The sequence below is a fragment of the Crinia signifera genome, chromosome 5 (assembly GCF_055691185.1).
Source record: "Crinia signifera chromosome 5, ASM5569118v1, whole genome shotgun sequence".
NCBI classification, from domain to species: Eukaryota; Metazoa; Chordata; class Amphibia; order Anura; family Myobatrachidae; genus Crinia; species Crinia signifera.
The window spans coordinates 222,998,371-223,018,075 of record NC_139221.1 but is presented as its reverse complement, the minus strand read 5'-3'; the positions used below and the strand labels follow the sequence as shown (position 1 = coordinate 223,018,075).

Here is a 19,705-nt window from a genome sequence, read left to right as displayed (position 1 = left end):
TTTATGTTAATGTATGTTAATTTATGTAAATTTATGATAATTTATGTGGTTTCAGATTTTTATGTTGTTTGTGTTGCTTTATGTTATTTTGTGTTGCTTTATGTATTTTTATGCAGTTTATGTAGTTTTATGTTGCTTATGTGACTTTATGTGGTGTTATTTAGGTCATTTTGCTTTCATTGAAATTACTATAATTTATGTTCATTTATGTTAATTTATGATAATTTATGATAATTTATGCGGTTGCAGATTTTTATGTTGTTTATGTTTTGTTATGGTTTTTGTGTTGATTTATGTTTTTTTTTATGCAGGTTATGTAGTTTTATGTTGCTAATGTTGTTTTATTTTGCTTTATGTGGTGTTATGTTGGTCCTTTTGCTTTCATTAAACTTCCTACAATTTCTGTTAATTTATGTTAATGTATGTTAATTTATGTAAATTTATGCTAATTTATGTGGTTTCAGATTTTTATGTTGTTTGTGTTGCTTTATGTTATTTTGTGTTGCTTCATGTATTTGTATGCAGTTTATGTAGTTTTATGTTGCTTATGTGACTTTATGTGGTGTTATTAAGGTCATTTTGCTTTCATTGAAATTACTATGCACGTGTTTAGGCACAGCACTGGTGGTAGGGAGCACACCTCGGGCTCCTGAGTTTCTTCAAACTCATCTGCCCCACATGCAGTGCATATGGTTTTGCCTATTTTGAGAACAAATTTGTACTGCGATAATATCCGAATAAGGGCCTTTGTGTTGCTTTATGTTTTTTTATGCAGGTTATGTAGTTTTATGTTGCTAATGTTGTTTTATTTTGCTTTATGTGGTGTTATGTTGGTCCTTTTGCTTTCATTAAACTTCCTACAATTTCTGTTAATTTATGTTAATGTATGTTAATTTATGTAAATTTATGATAATGTATGTGGTTTCAGATTTTTATGTTGTTTGTGTTGCTTTATGTTATTTTGTGTTGCTTTATATATTTTTATGCAGTTTATGTAGTTTTATGTTGCTTATGTGACTTTATGTGGTGTTATTTAGGTCATTTTGCTTTCATTGAAATTACTATAATTTATGTTAATTTATGATAATTTATGATAATTTATGATAATTTATGCGGTTGCATATTTTTATGTGGTTTATGTTGTGTTATGGTTTTTGTGTTGCTTTATGTTTTTTATGCAGGTTATGTAGTTTTATGTTACTAATGTTATTTTATGTTGCTTTATGTGGTGTTATGTTGGTCCTTTTGCTTTCATTAAACTTACTACAATTTATGTTAATTTATGTTAATTTATGTTAATGTATGTTCATTTATGTTAATTTATGACAATTTATGATAATTTATTATAATTTATGCGGTTTCATATTTTTATGTTGTTTGTGTTACTGTATGTTTTTTTGGCCCTTATTCAGATCTGATCACAGTACAAATTTGTTCTCAAAATGGGAAAAACCATGTGCACAGCAGGTGGGGCAGATGTAACTTGTAAAGAGAGAGTTAGATTTGTGTGAGTTATTTTGTTTCTGTGCAGGATAAATACTGGCTGCATTATGTTTACACTGCAATTTAGATTTCAGTTTCAACACACCCCACCCAAATGTAACTCTCTCTGCACATGTTATCTCAGCCTTTTGGCTAAGATCAAGTGTAGTATCTGTTCTAATCAGTGGGTATGGACTGGCCTCTGGCAGAGAATAGAGAAAGGCTGGACTGAGTAGCTGCTCTGATGGGCGGAGGGTGTGGGACCCCTCTTTTTTGCCTGGGAGTGGTGAAAAGTCTGGCTGAGTACCTTCACCTCTGCCTTTGGTAGGAGGTGTTGTTTCCTTAAATCCACTGGTAAGAGGGGGGAGAAACACTAAGCCTAGTAGTTTGACTCTCTTGACGGGGTTCGTAGCCCCGGAAGGATGAGTCAGCGAAAGGCTCAGTCTAGTATCCATTCCCAAGGAGCGGAGAAAGGCTGGGACTGAGTAGATGGCTCCTGTTCTAGAGGTTCGTAGCCTCTGATGGGGAGACCGCGAAAGGCCCAGCTTGGGATCGGAGAAACACTGAGACTGACTAGATTGCTCTTCTGAGGGGGGTGCAGCCCCTAAGGGAGTCTTTCGAAAAGCCCAGTGGAGTACCCATTCCCATGCCAGGGGCTGGAAAGTGCCCTATGATGGGAGCAGAGAAAGACTTGGTCGGACGCTGATCGGTCGGCTGCTTGGAGTCCGAGGCTGCACTGTGCCCCCTGGGAAACTCGGGGGTGCCGAACATGCACGGGTGATCCCAAAATCACCATGCACTAGTATGGCACTAGCACTGCGCACTTCCCTCTAGGTTAGTGCTTCACGTCCTTACCTCGTCATTTTGGATGGGGTAGGACAATTTTTCACACCCCCACCCCAGCCCTCTGGCTGGGGTCCTCTTTATTATTTATTTCTCTTCTTCTCACGTTCATGCACTTTTCACGTTTTCTGTTTTCTGTAGTTTGTTACGTTTTTTTGGGTTGTGTGGTCGACCCTTACGGGCCTTCCATTTCCCCAACGTGCCAAAGCTCTCGCCTTTTGGGGAGAGCTGCGGTCCCCCCGAGGCCGACCCTGAGCCGCAAGGTGGAAGGAAGTCCACTGAGGGTCTCTCCAAACCTTCGGGTGCGGAGGACCCACCGTCCTAACCCTTCCGGGGGTTGAGGAAAGAGGTTCTCTCTAAGCTTCGGTAAAGAGGACCCACCGTTCCCTATTTTCCCCTCTTCGGCCTTATGGTTGAGAGGGGTTAAGGGAAAAACGGGGCCCGTCTCCTTCGGGAGATAAGCCCATTCGATAGCACGGCCCCCTTTGCACATGTTTAGGCACAGCACTGGTGGTAGGGAGCACACCTCGGTCTCCTGAGTTTCTTCAAACTCATCTGCCCCACATGCAGTGCATATGGTTTTGCCTATTTTGAGAACAAATTTGTACTGCGATAATATCTGAATAAGGGCCTTTGTGTTGCTTTATGTTTTTTATGCAGGTTATGTATTTTTATGTTGCTAATGTTGTTTTATGTTGCTTTCTGTGGTGTTATTTTGGTCATTTTGCTTTCATTGAAGTTACTATTATGTATGTTAATTTATGATAATATATGTTAATTTATGATAATTTATGCGGTTTCAGATTTTTATGTTGTTTGGGTTGCTTTATGTTATTTTGTGTTGCTTCAAGTTTTTTTATGCAGTTTATGTAGTTTTAGGTTGTTTATGTTGCTTATGTTGCTTTATATGGTGTTATGTTGGTCCTTTTGCTTTCAGAAAAATTACTACAATTTATGTTAATGTATGTTAATTTGTGTTAATTTATGTAAATTTATGATCATCTATGCGGTTTCCGATTTTTATGTTGTTTGTGTTGCTTTATGTTATTTTGTGTAGCTTCATGTGTTTTTATGCAGTTTATGTAGTTTTATGTTGCTCATGTGGCTTTATGTGGTGTTATTTAGGTCCTTTTGCTTTCAGAAAACTACTACAATCTATGTTAATCTATGTTAATCTATGTTAATGTATGTAAATTTATGTAAATTTATGTAAAATTATGTAAATTTGTGATAATGCGGTTTCAGATTTTTATGTTGTTTGTGTTGCTTTATGTTATTTTGTGTTGCTTCATGTATTTTTATGCAGTTTACATAGTTTTATGTTGCTTATATGACTTTATGTGGTGTTATTTAGGTCATTTTGCTTTAATTGAAATTACTATAATTTATGTTAATTTATGTTAATTTATGTTAATTTATGTTAATTTATGATAATTTGTGATAATTTATTCGGTTGCAGATTTTTATGTTGTTTATGTTGTGTTATGGTTTTTGTGTTGATTTATGTTTTTTTATGCAGGTTATGTAGTTTTATGTTGCTAATGTTGTTTTATTTTGCTTTATGTGGTGTTATGTTGGTCCTTTTGCTTTCATTAAACTTCCTACAATTTTTGTTAATTTATGTTAATTATGTTAATTTACGTAAATTTATGATAATTTATGTGGTTTCAGATTTTTATGTTGTTTGTGTTGCTTTATGTTATTTTGTGTTGCTTTATGTATTTTTATGCAGTTTATGTAGTTTTATGTTGCTTATGTGACTTTATGTGGTGTTATTTAGGTCATTTTGCTTTCATTGAAATTACTATAATTTATGTTAATTTATGTTAATTTATGTTAATTTGTGATAATTTGTGATAATTTATTCGGTTGCAGATTTTTATGTTGTTTATGTTGTGTTATGGTTTTTGTGTTGATTTATGTTTTTTTATGCAGGTTATGTAGTTTTATGTTGCTAATGTTGTTTTATTTTGCTTTATGTGGTGTTATGTTGGTCCTTTTGCTTTCATTAAACTTCCTACAATTTTTGTTAATTTATGTTAATTATGTTAATTTACGTAAATTTATGATAATTTATGTGGTTTCAGATTTTTATGTTGTTTGTGTTGCTTTATGTTATTTTGTGTTGCTTTATGTATTTTTATGCAGTTTATGTAGTTTTATGTTGCTTATGTGACTTTATGTGGTGTTATTTAGGTCATTTTGCTTTCATTGAAATTACTATAATTTATGTTACTTTATGTTAATTTATGTTAATTTATGAAAATTTATGATAATGTATGATAATTTATGATAATTTATGTGGTTTCAGATTTTTATGTTGTTTGTGTTGCTTTATGTTATTTTGTGTTGCTTTATATATTTTTATGCAGTTTATGTAGTTTTATGTTGCTTATGTGACTTTATGTGGTGTTATTTAGGTCATTTTGCTTTCATTGAAATTACTATAATTTATGTTAATTTATGTTAATGTATGATAATTTATGATAATTTATGCGGTTGCAGATTTTTATGTTGTTTATGTTTTGTTATGGTTTTTGTGTTGATTTATGTTTTTTTATGCAGGTTATGTAGTTTTATGTTGCTAATGTTGTTTTATTTTGCTTTATGTGGTGTTATGTTGGTCCTTTGGCTTTCATTAAACTTCCTACAATTTATGTTCATTTATGTTAATGTATGTTAATTTATGTAAATTTATGATAATTTATGTGGTTTCAGATTTTTATGTTGTTTGTGTTGCTTTATGTTATTTTGTGTTGCTTTATGTATTTTTATGCAGTTTATGTAGTTTTATGTTGCTTATGTGACTTTATGTGGTATTATTTAGGTCATTTTGCTTTCATTGAAATTACTATAATTTATGTTAATTTATGATAATTTATGTTAATTTATGTTAATGTATGTTAATTTATGTTAATTTATGATAATTTGTGATAATTTATTCGGTTGCAGATTTTTATGTTGTTTATGTTGTGTTATGGTTTTTGTGTTGATTTATGTTTTTTTTATGCAGGTTATGTAGTTTTATGTTGCTAATGTTGTTTTATTTTGCTTTATGTGGTGTTATGTTGGTCATTTTGCTTTCATTAAACTTCCTACAATTTTTGTTAATTTATGTTAATTATGTTAATTTACGTAAATTTATGATAATTTATGTGGTTTCAGATTTTTATGTTGTTTGTGTTGCTTTATGTTATTTTGTGTTGCTTTATGTATTTTTATGCAGTTTATGTAGTTTTATGTTGCTTATGTGACTTTATGTGGTGTTATTTAGGTCATTTTGCTTTCATTGAAATTACTATAATTTATGTTACTTTATGTTAATTTATGTTAATTTATGAAAATTTATGATAATGTATGATAATTTATGATAATTTATGTGGTTTCAGATTTTTATGTTGTTTGTGTTGCTTTATGTTATTTTGTGTTGCTTCATGTATTTTTATACAGTTTACGTAGTTTTATGTTGCTTATGTGACTTTATGTGGTGTTATTTAGGTCATTTTGCTTTCATTGAAATTACTATAATTTATGTTAATTTATGTTAATTTATGATAATTTATGATAATTCATGCGGTTGCAGATTTTTATGTTGTTTATTTTTTGTTATGGTTTTTGTGTTGATTTATGTTTTTTTATGCAGGTTATGTAGTTTTATGTTGCTAATGTTGTTTTATTTTGCTTTATGTGGTGTTATGTTGGTCCTTTGGCTTTCATTAAACTTCCTACAATTTATGTTAATTTATGTTAATGTATGTTAATTTATGTAAATTTATGATAATTTATGTGGTTTCAGATTTTTATGTTGTTTGTGTTGCTTTATGTTATTTTGTGTTGCTTTATGTATTTTTATGCAGTTTATGTAGTTTTATGTTGCTTATGTGACTTTATGTGGTGTTATTTAGGTCATTTTGCTTTCATTGAAATTACTATAATTTATGTTAATTTATGTTAATTTATGATAATTTATGATAATTTATGCGGTTGCAGATTTTTATGTTGTTTATGTTTTGTTATGGTTTTTGTGTTGATTTATGTTTTTTTTATGCAGGTTATGTAGTTTTATGTTGCTAATGTTGTTTTATTTTGCTTTATGTGGTGTTATGTTGGTCCTTTTGCTTTCATTAAACTTCCTACAATTTTTGTTAATTTATGTTAATTATGTTAATTTACGTAAATTTATGATAATTTATGTGGTTTCAGATTTTTATGTTGTTTGTGTTGCTTTATGTTATTTTGTGTTGCTTTATGTATTTTTATGCAGTTTATGTAGTTTTATGTTGCTTATGTGACTTTATGTGGTGTTATTTAGGTCATTTTGCTTTCATTGAAATTACTATAATTTATGTTAATTTATGATAATTTATGATAATTTATGATAATTTATGCGGTTGCATATTTTTATGTGGTTTATGTTGTGTTATGGTTTTTGTGTTGCTTTATGTTTTTTATGCAGGTTATGTAGTTTTATGTTACTAATGTTATTTTATGTTGCTTTATGTGGTGTTATGTTGGTCCTTTTGCTTTCATTAAACTTACTACAATTTATGTTAATTTATGTTAATTTATGTTAATGTATGTTCATTTATGTTAATTTATGACAATTTATGATAATTTATTATAATTTATGCGGTTTCATATTTTTATGTTGTTTGTGTTACTGTATGTTTTTTTGGCCCTTATTCAGATCTGATCACAGTACAAATTTGTTCTCAAAATGGGAAAAACCATGTGCACAGCAGGTGGGGCAGATGTAACTTGTAAAGAGAGAGTTAGATTTGTGTGAGTTATTTTGTTTCTGTGCAGGATAAATACTGGCTGCATTATGTTTACACTGCAATTTAGATTTCAGTTTCAACACACCCCACCCAAATGTAACTCTCTCTGCACATGTTATCTCAGCCTTTTGGCTAAGATCAAGTGTAGTATCTGTTCTAATCAGTGGGTATGGACTGGCCTCTGGCAGAGAATAGAGAAAGGCTGGACTGAGTAGCTGCTCTGATGGGCGGAGGGTGTGGGACCCCTCTTTTTTGCCTGGGAGTGGTGAAAAGTCTGGCTGAGTACCTTCACCTCTGCCTTTGGTAGGAGGTGTTGTTTCCTTAAATCCACTGGTAAGAGGGGGGAGAAACACTAAGCCTAGTAGTTTGACTCTCTTGACGGGGTTCGTAGCCCCGGAAGGATGAGTCAGCGAAAGGCTCAGTCTAGTATCCATTCCCAAGGAGCGGAGAAAGGCTGGGACTGAGTAGATGGCTCCTGTTCTAGAGGTTCGTAGCCTCTGATGGGGAGACCGCGAAAGGCCCAGCTTGGGATCGGAGAAACACTGAGACTGACTAGATTGCTCTTCTGAGGGGGGTGCAGCCCCTAAGGGAGTCTTTCGAAAAGCCCAGTGGAGTACCCATTCCCATGCCAGGGGCTGGAAAGTGCCCTATGATGGGAGCAGAGAAAGACTTGGTCGGACGCTGATCGGTCGGCTGCTTGGAGTCCAAGGCTGCACTGTGCCCCCTGGGAAACTCGGGGGTGCCGAACATGCACGGGTGATCCCAAAATCACCATGCACTAGTATGGCACTAGCACTGCGCACTTCCCTCTAGGTTAGTGCTTCACGTCCTTACCTCGTCATTTTGGATGGGGTAGGACAATTTTTCACACCCCCACCCCGGCCCTCTGGCTGGGGTCCTCTTTATTATTTATTTCTCTTCTTCTCACGTTCATGCACTTTTCACGTTTTCTGTTTTCTGTAGTTTGTTACGTTTTTTTGGGTTGTGTGGTCGACCCTTACGGGCCTTCCATTTCCCCAACGTGCCAAAGCTCTCGCCTTTTGGGGAGAGCTGCGGTCCCCCCGAGGCCGACCCTGAGCCGCAAGGTGGAAGGAAGTCCACTGAGGGTCTCTCCAAACCTTCGGGTGCGGAGGACCCACCGTCCTAACCCTTCCGGGGGTTGAGGAAAGAGGTTCTCTCTAAGCTTCGGTAAAGAGGACCCACCGTTCCCTATTTTCCCCTCTTCGGCCTTATGGTTGAGAGGGGTTAAGGGAAAAACGGGGCCCGTCTCCTTCGGGAGATAAGCCCATTCGATAGCACGGCCCCCTTTGCACATGTTTAGGCACAGCACTGGTGGTAGGGAGCACACCTCGGTCTCCTGAGTTTCTTCAAACTCATCTGCCCCACATGCAGTGCATATGGTTTTGCCTATTTTGAGAACAAATTTGTACTGCGATAATATCTGAATAAGGGCCTTTGTGTTGCTTTATGTTTTTTATGCAGGTTATGTATTTTTATGTTGCTAATGTTGTTTTATGTTGCTTTCTGTGGTGTTATTTTGGTCATTTTGCTTTCATTGAAGTTACTATTATGTATGTTAATTTATGATAATATATGTTAATTTATGATAATTTATGCGGTTTCAGATTTTTATGTTGTTTGGGTTGCTTTATGTTATTTTGTGTTGCTTCAAGTTTTTTTATGCAGTTTATGTAGTTTTAGGTTGTTTATGTTGCTTTATATGGTGTTATGTTGGTCCTTTTGCTTTCAGAAAAATTACTACAATTTATGTTAATGTATGTTAATTTGTGTTAATTTATGTAAATTTATGATCATCTATGCGGTTTCCGATTTTTATGTTGTTTGTGTTGCTTTATGTTATTTTGTGTAGCTTCATGTGTTTTTATGCAGTTTATGTAGTTTTATGTTGCTCATGTGGCTTTATGTGGTGTTATTTAGGTCCTTTTGCTTTCAGAAAACTACTACAATCTATGTTAATCTATGTTAATCTATGTTAATGTATGTAAATTTATGTAAATGTATGTAAAATTATGTAAATTTGTGATAATGCGGTTTCAGATTTTTATGTTGTTTGTGTTGCTTTATGTTATTTTGTGTTGCTTCATGTATTTTTATGCAGTTTACATAGTTTTATGTTGCTTATATGACTTTATGTGGTGTTATTTAGGTCATTTTGCTTTAATTGAAATTACTATAATTTATGTTAATTTATGTTAATTTATGTTAATTTATGTTAATTTATGATAATTTGTGATAATTTGTGATAATTTATTCGGTTGCAGATTTTTATGTTGTTTATGTTGTGTTATGGTTTTTGTGTTGATTTATGTTTTTTTATGCAGGTTATGTAGTTTTATGTTGCTAATGTTGTTTTATTTTGCTTTATGTGGTGTTATGTTGGTCCTTTTGCTTTCATTAAACTTCCTACAATTTTTGTTAATTTATGTTAATGTATGTTAATTTACGTAAATTTATGATAATTTATGTGGTTTCAGATTTTTATGTTGTTTGTGTTGCTTTATGTTATTTTGTGTTGCTTTATGTATTTTTATGCAGTTTATGTAGTTTTATGTTGCTTATGTGACTTTATGTGGTGTTATTTAGGTCATTTTGCTTTCATTGAAATTACTATAATTTATGTTAATTTATGTTAATTTATGTTAATTTATGTTAATTTGTGATAATTTGTGATACTTTATTCGGTTGCAGATTTTTATGTTGTTTATGTTGTGTTATGGTTTTTGTGTTGATTTATGTTTTTTTATGCAGGTTATGTAGTTTTATGTTGCTAATGTTGTTTTATTTTGCTTTATGTGGTGTTATGTTGGTCCTTTTGCTTTCATTAAACTTCCTACAATTTTTGTTAATTTATGTTAATTATGTTAATTTACGTAAATTTATGATAATTTATGTGGTTTCAGATTTTTATGTTGTTTGTGTTGCTTTATGTTATTTTGTGTTGCTTTATGTATTTTTATGCAGTTTATGTAGTTTTATGTTGCTTATGTGACTTTATGTGGTGTTATTTAGGTCATTTTGCTTTCATTGAAATTACTATAATTTATGTTACTTTATGTTAATTTATGTTAATTTATGAAAATTTATGATAATGTATGATAATTTATGATAATTTATGTGGTTTCAGATTTTTATGTTGTTTGTGTTGCTTTATGTTATTTTGTGTTGCTTTATATATTTTTATGCAGTTTATGTAGTTTTATGTTGCTTATGTGACTTTATGTGGTGTTATTTAGGTCATTTTGCCTTCATTGAAATTACTATAATTTATGTTAATTTATGTTAATGTATGATAATTTATGATAATTTATGCGGTTGCAGATTTTTATGTTGTTTATGTTTTGTTATGGTTTTTGTGTTGATTTATGTTTTTTTATGCAGGTTATGTAGTTTTATGTTGCTAATGTTGTTTTATTTTGCTTTATGTGGTGTTATGTTGGTCCTTTGGCTTTCATTAAACTTCCTACAATTTATGTTCATTTATGTTAATGTATGTTAATTTATGTAAATTTATGATAATTTATGTGGTTTCAGATTTTTATGTTGTTTGTGTTGCTTTATGTTATTTTGTGTTGCTTTATGTATTTTTATGCAGTTTATGTAGTTTTATGTTGCTTATGTGACTTTATGTGGTATTATTTAGGTCATTTTGCTTTCATTGAAATTACTATAATTTATGTTCATTTATGTTAATTTATGATAATTTATGATAATTTATGCGGTTGCAGATTTTTATGTTGTTTATGTTTTGTTATGGTTTTTGTGTTGATTTATGTTTTTTTTATGCAGGTTATGTAGTTTTATGTTGCTAATGTTGTTTTATTTTGCTTTATGTGGTGTTATGTTGGTCCTTTTGCTTTCATTAAACTTCCTACAATTTCTGTTAATTTATGTTAATGTATGTTAATTTATGTAAATTTATGCTAATTTATGTGGTTTCAGATTTTTATGTTGTTTGTGTTGCTTTATGTTATTTTGTGTTGCTTCATGTATTTGTATGCAGTTTATGTAGTTTTATGTTGCTTATGTGACTTTATGTGGTGTTATTAAGGTCATTTTGCTTTCATTGAAATTACTATGCACGTGTTTAGGCACAGCACTGGTGGTAGGGAGCACACCTCGGGCTCCTGAGTTTCTTCAAACTCATCTGCCCCACATGCAGTGCATATGGTTTTGCCTATTTTGAGAACAAATTTGTACTGCGATAATATCCGAATAAGGGCCTTTGTGTTGCTTTATGTTTTTTTATGCAGGTTATGTAGTTTTATGTTGCTAATGTTGTTTTATTTTGCTTTATGTGGTGTTATGTTGGTCCTTTTGCTTTCATTAAACTTCCTACAATTTTTGTTAATTTATGTTAATGTATGTTAATTTACGTAAATTTATGATAATTTATGTGGTTTCAGATTTTTATGTTGTTTGTGTTGCTTTATGTTATTTTGTGTTGCTTTATGTATTTTTATGCAGTTTATGTAGTTTTATGTTGCTTATGTGACTTTATGTGGTGTTATTTAGGTCATTTTGCTTTCATTGAAATTACTATAATGTATGTTAATTTATGTTAATTTATGTTAATTTATGTTAATTTATGTTAATTTGTGATAATTTGTGATAATTTATTCGGTTGCAGATTTTTATGTTGTTTATGTTGTGTTATGGTTTTTGTGTTGATTTATGTTTTTTTATGCAGGTTATGTAGTTTTATGTTGCTAATGTTGTTTTATTTTGCTTTATGTGGTGTTATGTTGGTCCTTTTGCTTTCATTAAACTTCCTACAATTTTTGTTAATTTATGTTAATTATGTTAATTTACGTAAATTTATGATAATTTATGTGGTTTCAGATTTTTATGTTGTTTGTGTTGCTTTATGTTATTTTGTGTTGCTTTATGTATTTTTATGCAGTTTATGTAGTTTTATGTTGCTTATGTGACTTTATGTGGTGTTATTTAGGTCATTTTGCTTTCATTGAAATTACTATAATTTATGTTACTTTATGTTAATTTATGTTAATTTATGAAAATTTATGATAATGTATGATAATTTATGATAATTTATGTGGTTTCAGATTTTTATGTTGTTTGTGTTGCTTTATGTTATTTTGTGTTGCTTCATGTATTTTTATACAGTTTACGTAGTTTTATGTTGCTTATGTGACTTTATGTGGTGTTATTTAGGTCATTTTGCTTTCATTGAAATTACTATAATTTATGTTAATTTATGTTAATTTATGATAATTTATGATAATTCATGCGGTTGCAGATTTTTATGTTGTTTATGTTTTGTTATGGTTTTTGTGTTGATTTATGTTTTTTTATGCAGGTTATGTAGTTTTATCTTGCTAATGTTGTTTTATTTTGCTTTATGTGGTGTTATGTTGGTCCTTTGGCTTTCATTAAACTTCCTACAATTTATGTTAATTTATGTTAATGTATGTTAATTTATGTAAATTTATGATAATTTATGTGGTTTCAGATTTTTATGTTGTTTGTGTTGCTTTATGTTATTTTGTGTTGCTTTATGTATTTTTATGCAGTTTATGTAGTTTTATGTTGCTTATGTGACTTTATGTGGTGTTATTTAGGTCATTTTGCTTTCATTGAAATTACTATAATTTATGTTCATTTATGTTAATTTATGATAATTTATGATAATTTATGCGGTTGCAGATTTTTATGTTGTTTATGTTTTGTTATGGTTTTTGTGTTGATTTATGTTTTTTTTTATGCAGGTTATGTAGTTTTATGTTGCTAATGTTGTTTTATTTTGCTTTATGTGGTGTTATGTTGGTCCTTTTGCTTTCATTAAACTTCCTACAATTTCTGTTAATTTATGTTAATGTATGTTAATTTATGTAAATTTATGCTAATTTATGTGGTTTCAGATTTTTATGTTGTTTGTGTTGCTTTATGTTATTTTGTGTTGCTTCATGTATTTGTATGCAGTTTATGTAGTTTTATGTTGCTTATGTGACTTTATGTGGTGTTATTAAGGTCATTTTGCTTTCATTGAAATTACTATGCACGTGTTTAGGCACAGCACTGGTGGTAGGGAGCACACCTCGGGCTCCTGAGTTTCTTCAAACTCATCTGCCCCACATGCAGTGCATATGGTTTTGCCTATTTTGAGAACAAATTTGTACTGCGATAATATCCGAATAAGGGCCTTTGTGTTGCTTTATGTTTTTTTATGCAGGTTATGTAGTTTTATGTTGCTAATGTTGTTTTATTTTGCTTTATGTGGTGTTATGTTGGTCCTTTTGCTTTCATTAAACTTCCTACAATTTCTGTTAATTTATGTTAATGTATGTTAATTTATGTAAATTTATGATAATGTATGTGGTTTCAGATTTTTATGTTGTTTGTGTTGCTTTATGTTATTTTGTGTTGCTTTATATATTTTTATGCAGTTTATGTAGTTTTATGTTGCTTATGTGACTTTATGTGGTGTTATTTAGGTCATTTTGCTTTCATTGAAATTACTATAATTTATGTTAATTTATGATAATTTATGATAATTTATGATAATTTATGCGGTTGCATATTTTTATGTGGTTTATGTTGTGTTATGGTTTTTGTGTTGCTTTATGTTTTTTATGCAGGTTATGTAGTTTTATGTTACTAATGTTATTTTATGTTGCTTTATGTGGTGTTATGTTGGTCCTTTTGCTTTCATTAAACTTACTACAATTTATGTTAATTTATGTTAATTTATGTTAATGTATGTTCATTTATGTTAATTTATGACAATTTATGATAATTTATTATAATTTATGCGGTTTCATATTTTTATGTTGTTTGTGTTACTGTATGTTTTTTTGGCCCTTATTCAGATCTGATCACAGTACAAATTTGTTCTCAAAATGGGAAAAACCATGTGCACAGCAGGTGGGGCAGATGTAACTTGTAAAGAGAGAGTTAGATTTGTGTGAGTTATTTTGTTTCTGTGCAGGATAAATACTGGCTGCATTATGTTTACACTGCAATTTAGATTTCAGTTTCAACACACCCCACCCAAATGTAACTCTCTCTGCACATGTTATCTCAGCCTTTTGGCTAAGATCAAGTGTAGTATCTGTTCTAATCAGTGGGTATGGACTGGCCTCTGGCAGAGAATAGAGAAAGGCTGGACTGAGTAGCTGCTCTGATGGGCGGAGGGTGTGGGACCCCTCTTTTTTGCCTGGGAGTGGTGAAAAGTCTGGCTGAGTACCTTCACCTCTGCCTTTGGTAGGAGGTGTTGTTTCCTTAAATCCACTGGTAAGAGGGGGGAGAAACACTAAGCCTAGTAGTTTGACTCTCTTGACGGGGTTCGTAGCCCCGGAAGGATGAGTCAGCGAAAGGCTCAGTCTAGTATCCATTCCCAAGGAGCGGAGAAAGGCTGGGACTGAGTAGATGGCTCCTGTTCTAGAGGTTCGTAGCCTCTGATGGGGAGACCGCGAAAGGCCCAGCTTGGGATCGGAGAAACACTGAGACTGACTAGATTGCTCTTCTGAGGGGGGTGCAGCCCCTAAGGGAGTCTTTCGAAAAGCCCAGTGGAGTACCCATTCCCATGCCAGGGGCTGGAAAGTGCCCTATGATGGGAGCAGAGAAAGACTTGGTCGGACGCTGATCGGTCGGCTGCTTGGAGTCCGAGGCTGCACTGTGCCCCCTGGGAAACTCGGGGGTGCCGAACATGCACGGGTGATCCCAAAATCACCATGCACTAGTATGGCACTAGCACTGCGCACTTCCCTCTAGGTTAGTGCTTCACGTCCTTACCTCGTCATTTTGGATGGGGTAGGACAATTTTTCACACCCCCACCCCAGCCCTCTGGCTGGGGTCCTCTTTATTATTTATTTCTCTTCTTCTCACGTTCATGCACTTTTCACGTTTTCTGTTTTCTGTAGTTTGTTACGTTTTTTTGGGTTGTGTGGTCGACCCTTGCGGGCCTTCCATTTCCCCAACGTGCCAAAGCTCTCGCCTTTTGGGGAGAGCTGCGGTCCCCCCGAGGCCGACCCTGAGCCGCAAGGTGGAAGGAAGTCCACTGAGGGTCTCTCCAAACCTTCGGGTGCGGAGGACCCACCGTCCTAACCCTTCCGGGGGTTGAGGAAAGAGGTTCTCTCTAAGCTTCGGTAAAGAGGACCCACCGTTCCCTATTTTCCCCTCTTCGGCCTTATGGTTGAGAGGGGTTAAGGGAAAAACGGGGCCCGTCTCCTTCGGGAGATAAGCCCATTCGATAGCACGGCCCCCTTTGCACATGTTTAGGCACAGCACTGGTGGTAGGGAGCACACCTCGGTCTCCTGAGTTTCTTCAAACTCATCTGCCCCACATGCAGTGCATATGGTTTTGCCTATTTTGAGAACAAATTTGTACTGCGATAATATCTGAATAAGGGCCTTTGTGTTGCTTTATGTTTTTTATGCAGGTTATGTATTTTTATGTTGCTAATGTTGTTTTATGTTGCTTTCTGTGGTGTTATTTTGGTCATTTTGCTTTCATTGAAGTTACTATTATGTATGTTAATTTATGATAATATATGTTAATTTATGATAATTTATGCGGTTTCAGATTTTTATGTTGTTTGGGTTGCTTTATGTTATTTTGTGTTGCTTCAAGTTTTTTTATGCAGTTTATGTAGTTTTAGGTTGTTTATGTTGCTTATGTTGCTTTATATGGTGTTATGTTGGTCCTTTTGCTTTCAGAAAAATTACTACAATTTATGTTAATGTATGTTAATTTGTGTTAATTTATGTAAATTTATGATCATCTATGCGGTTTCCGATTTTTATGTTGTTTGTGTTGCTTTATGTTATTTTGTGTAGCTTCATGTGTTTTTATGCAGTTTATGTAGTTTTATGTTGCTCATGTGGCTTTATGTGGTGTTATTTAGGTCCTTTTGCTTTCAGAAAACTACTACAATCTATGTTAATCTATGTTAATGTATGTAAATTTATGTAAATTTATGTAAAATTATGTAAATTTGTGATAATGCGGTTTCAGATTTTTATGTTGTTTGTGTTGCTTTATGTTATTTTGTGTTGCTTCATGTATTTTTATGCAGTTTACATAGTTTTATGTTGCTTATATGACTTTATGTGGTGTTATTTAGGTCATTTTGCTTTAATTGAAATTACTATAATTTATGTTAATTTATGTTAATTTATGTTAATTTATGTTAATTTATGATAATTTGTGATAATTTATTCGGTTGCAGATTTTTATGTTGTTTATGTTGTGTTATGGTTTTTGTGTTGATTTATGTTTTTTTATGCAGGTTATGTAGTTTTATGTTGCTAATGTTGTTTTATTTTGCTTTATGTGGTGTTATGTTGGTCCTTTTGCTTTCATTAAACTTCCTACAATTTTTGTTAATTTATGTTAATTATGTTAATTTACGTAAATTTATGATAATTTATGTGGTTTCAGATTTTTATGTTGTTTGTGTTGCTTTATGTTATTTTGTGTTGCTTTATGTATTTTTATGCAGTTTATGTAGTTTTATGTTGCTTATGTGACTTTATGTGGTGTTATTTAGGTCATTTTGCTTTCATTGAAATTACTATAATTTATGTTAATTTATGTTAATTTATGTTAATTTGTGATAATTTGTGATAATTTATTCGGTTGCAGATTTTTATGTTGTTTATGTTGTGTTATGGTTTTTGTGTTGATTTATGTTTTTTTATGCAGGTTATGTAGTTTTATGTTGCTAATGTTGTTTTATTTTGCTTTATGTGGTGTTATGTTGGTCCTTTTGCTTTCATTAAACTTCCTACAATTTTTGTTAATTTATGTTAATTATGTTAATTTACGTAAATTTATGATAATTTATGTGGTTTCAGATTTTTATGTTGTTTGTGTTGCTTTATGTTATTTTGTGTTGCTTTATGTATTTTTATGCAGTTTATGTAGTTTTATGTTGCTTATGTGACTTTATGTGGTGTTATTTAGGTCATTTTGCTTTCATTGAAATTACTATAATTTATGTTACTTTATGTTAATTTATGTTAATTTATGAAAATTTATGATAATGTATGATAATTTATGATAATTTATGTGGTTTCAGATTTTTATGTTGTTTGTGTTGCTTTATGTTATTTTGTGTTGCTTTATATATTTTTATGCAGTTTATGTAGTTTTATGTTGCTTATGTGACTTTATGTGGTGTTATTTAGGTCATTTTGCTTTCATTGAAATTACTATAATTTATGTTAATTTATGTTAATGTATGATAATTTATGATAATTTATGCGGTTGCAGATTTTTATGTTGTTTATGTTTTGTTATGGTTTTTGTGTTGATTTATGTTTTTTTATGCAGGTTATGTAGTTTTATGTTGCTAATGTTGTTTTATTTTGCTTTATGTGGTGTTATGTTGGTCCTTTGGCTTTCATTAAACTTCCTACAATTTATGTTCATTTATGTTAATGTATGTTAATTTATGTAAATTTATGATAATTTATGTGGTTTCAGATTTTTATGTTGTTTGTGTTGCTTTATGTTATTTTGTGTTGCTTTATGTATTTTTATGCAGTTTATGTAGTTTTATGTTGCTTATGTGACTTTATGTGGTATTATTTAGGTCATTTTGCTTTCATTGAAATTACTATAATTTATGTTAATTTATGATAATTTATGTTAATTTATGTTAATGTATGTTAATTTATGTTAATTTATGATAATTTGTGATAATTTATTCGGTTGCAGATTTTTATGTTGTTTATGTTGTGTTATGGTTTTTGTGTTGATTTATGTTTTTTTATGCAGGTTATGTAGTTTTATGTTGCTAATGTTGTTTTATTTTGCTTTATGTGGTGTTATGTTGGTCATTTTGCTTTCATTAAACTTCCTACAATTTTTGTTAATTTATGTTAATTATGTTAATTTACGTAAATTTATGATAATTTATGTGGTTTCAGATTTTTATGTTGTTTGTGTTGCTTTATGTTATTTTGTGTTGCTTTATGTATTTTTATGCAGTTTATGTAGTTTTATGTTGCTTATGTGACTTTATGTGGTGTTATTTAGGTCATTTTGCTTTCATTGAAATTACTATAATTTATGTTACTTTATGTTAATTTATGTTAATTTATGAAAATTTATGATAATGTATGATAATTTATGATAATTTATGTGGTTTCAGATTTTTATGTTGTTTGTGTTGCTTTATGTTATTTTGTGTTGCTTCATGTATTTTTATACAGTTTACGTAGTTTTATGTTGCTTATGTGACTTTATGTGGTGTTATTTAGGTCATTTTGCTTTCATTGAAATTACTATAATTTATGTTAATTTATGTTAATTTATGATAATTTATGATAATTCATGCGGTTGCAGATTTTTATGTTGTTTATTTTTTGTTATGGTTTTTGTGTTGATTTATGTTTTTTTATGCAGGTTATGTAGTTTTATGTTGCTAATGTTGTTTTATTTTGCTTTATGTGGTGTTATGTTGGTCCTTTGGCTTTCATTAAACTTCCTACAATTTATGTTAATTTATGTTAATGTATGTTAATTTATGTAAATTTATGATAATTTATGTGGTTTCAGATTTTTATGTTGTTTGTGTTGCTTTATGTTATTTTGTGTTGCTTTATGTATTTTTATGCAGTTTATGTAGTTTTATGTTGCTTATGTGACTTTATGTGGTGTTATTTAGGTCATTTTGCTTTCATTGAAATTACTATAATTTATGTTAATTTATGTTAATTTATGATAATTTATGATAATTTATGCGGTTGCAGATTTTTATGTTGTTTATGTTTTGTTATGGTTTTTGTGTTGATTTATGTTTTTTTTATGCAGGTTATGTAGTTTTATGTTGCTAATGTTGTTTTATTTTGCTTTATGTGGTGTTATGTTGGTCCTTTTGCTTTCATTAAACTTCCTACAATTTTTGTTAATTTATGTTAATTATGTTAATTTACGTAAATTTATGATAATTTATGTGGTTTCAGATTTTTATGTTGTTTGTGTTGCTTTATGTTATTTTGTGTTGCTTTATGTATTTTTATGCAGTTTATGTAGTTTTATGTTGCTTATGTGACTTTATGTGGTGTTATTTAGGTCATTTTGCTTTCATTGAAATTACTATAATTTATGTTAATTTATGATAATTTATGATAATTTATGATAATTTATGCGGTTGCATATTTTTATGTGGTTTATGTTGTGTTATGGTTTTTGTGTTGCTTTATGTTTTTTATGCAGGTTATGTAGTTTTATGTTACTAATGTTATTTTATGTTGCTTTATGTGGTGTTATGTTGGTCCTTTTGCTTTCATTAAACTTACTACAATTTATGTTAATTTATGTTAATTTATGTTAATTTATGTTAATGTATGTTCATTTATGTTAATTTATGACAATTTATGATAATTTATTATAATTTATGCGGTTTCATATTTTTATGTTGTTTGTGTTACTGTATGTTTTTTTGGCCCTTATTCAGATCTGATCACAGTACAAATTTGTTCTCAAAATGGGAAAAACCATGTGCACAGCAGGTGGGGCAGATGTAACTTGTAAAGAGAGAGTTAGATTTGTGTGAGTTATTTTGTTTCTGTGCAGGATAAATACTGGCTGCATTATGTTTACACTGCAATT

The 19,705-nt window shown here is 31.0% G+C and overlaps 3 pseudogenes; all 3 read left to right on the top strand.

The window, feature by feature from the left end:
* Nucleotides 1–1,615: 1,615 nt before the first annotated feature.
* Nucleotides 1,616–1,751, top strand: LOC146006135 (U2 spliceosomal RNA; annotated as a pseudogene).
* A 5,464-nt stretch (nucleotides 1,752–7,215) lies between these two features.
* Nucleotides 7,216–7,351, top strand: LOC146006149 (U2 spliceosomal RNA; annotated as a pseudogene).
* Nucleotides 7,352–14,154: 6,803 nt separating this feature from the next.
* Nucleotides 14,155–14,290, top strand: LOC146006148 (U2 spliceosomal RNA; annotated as a pseudogene).
* Nucleotides 14,291–19,705: the final 5,415 nt, after the last annotated feature.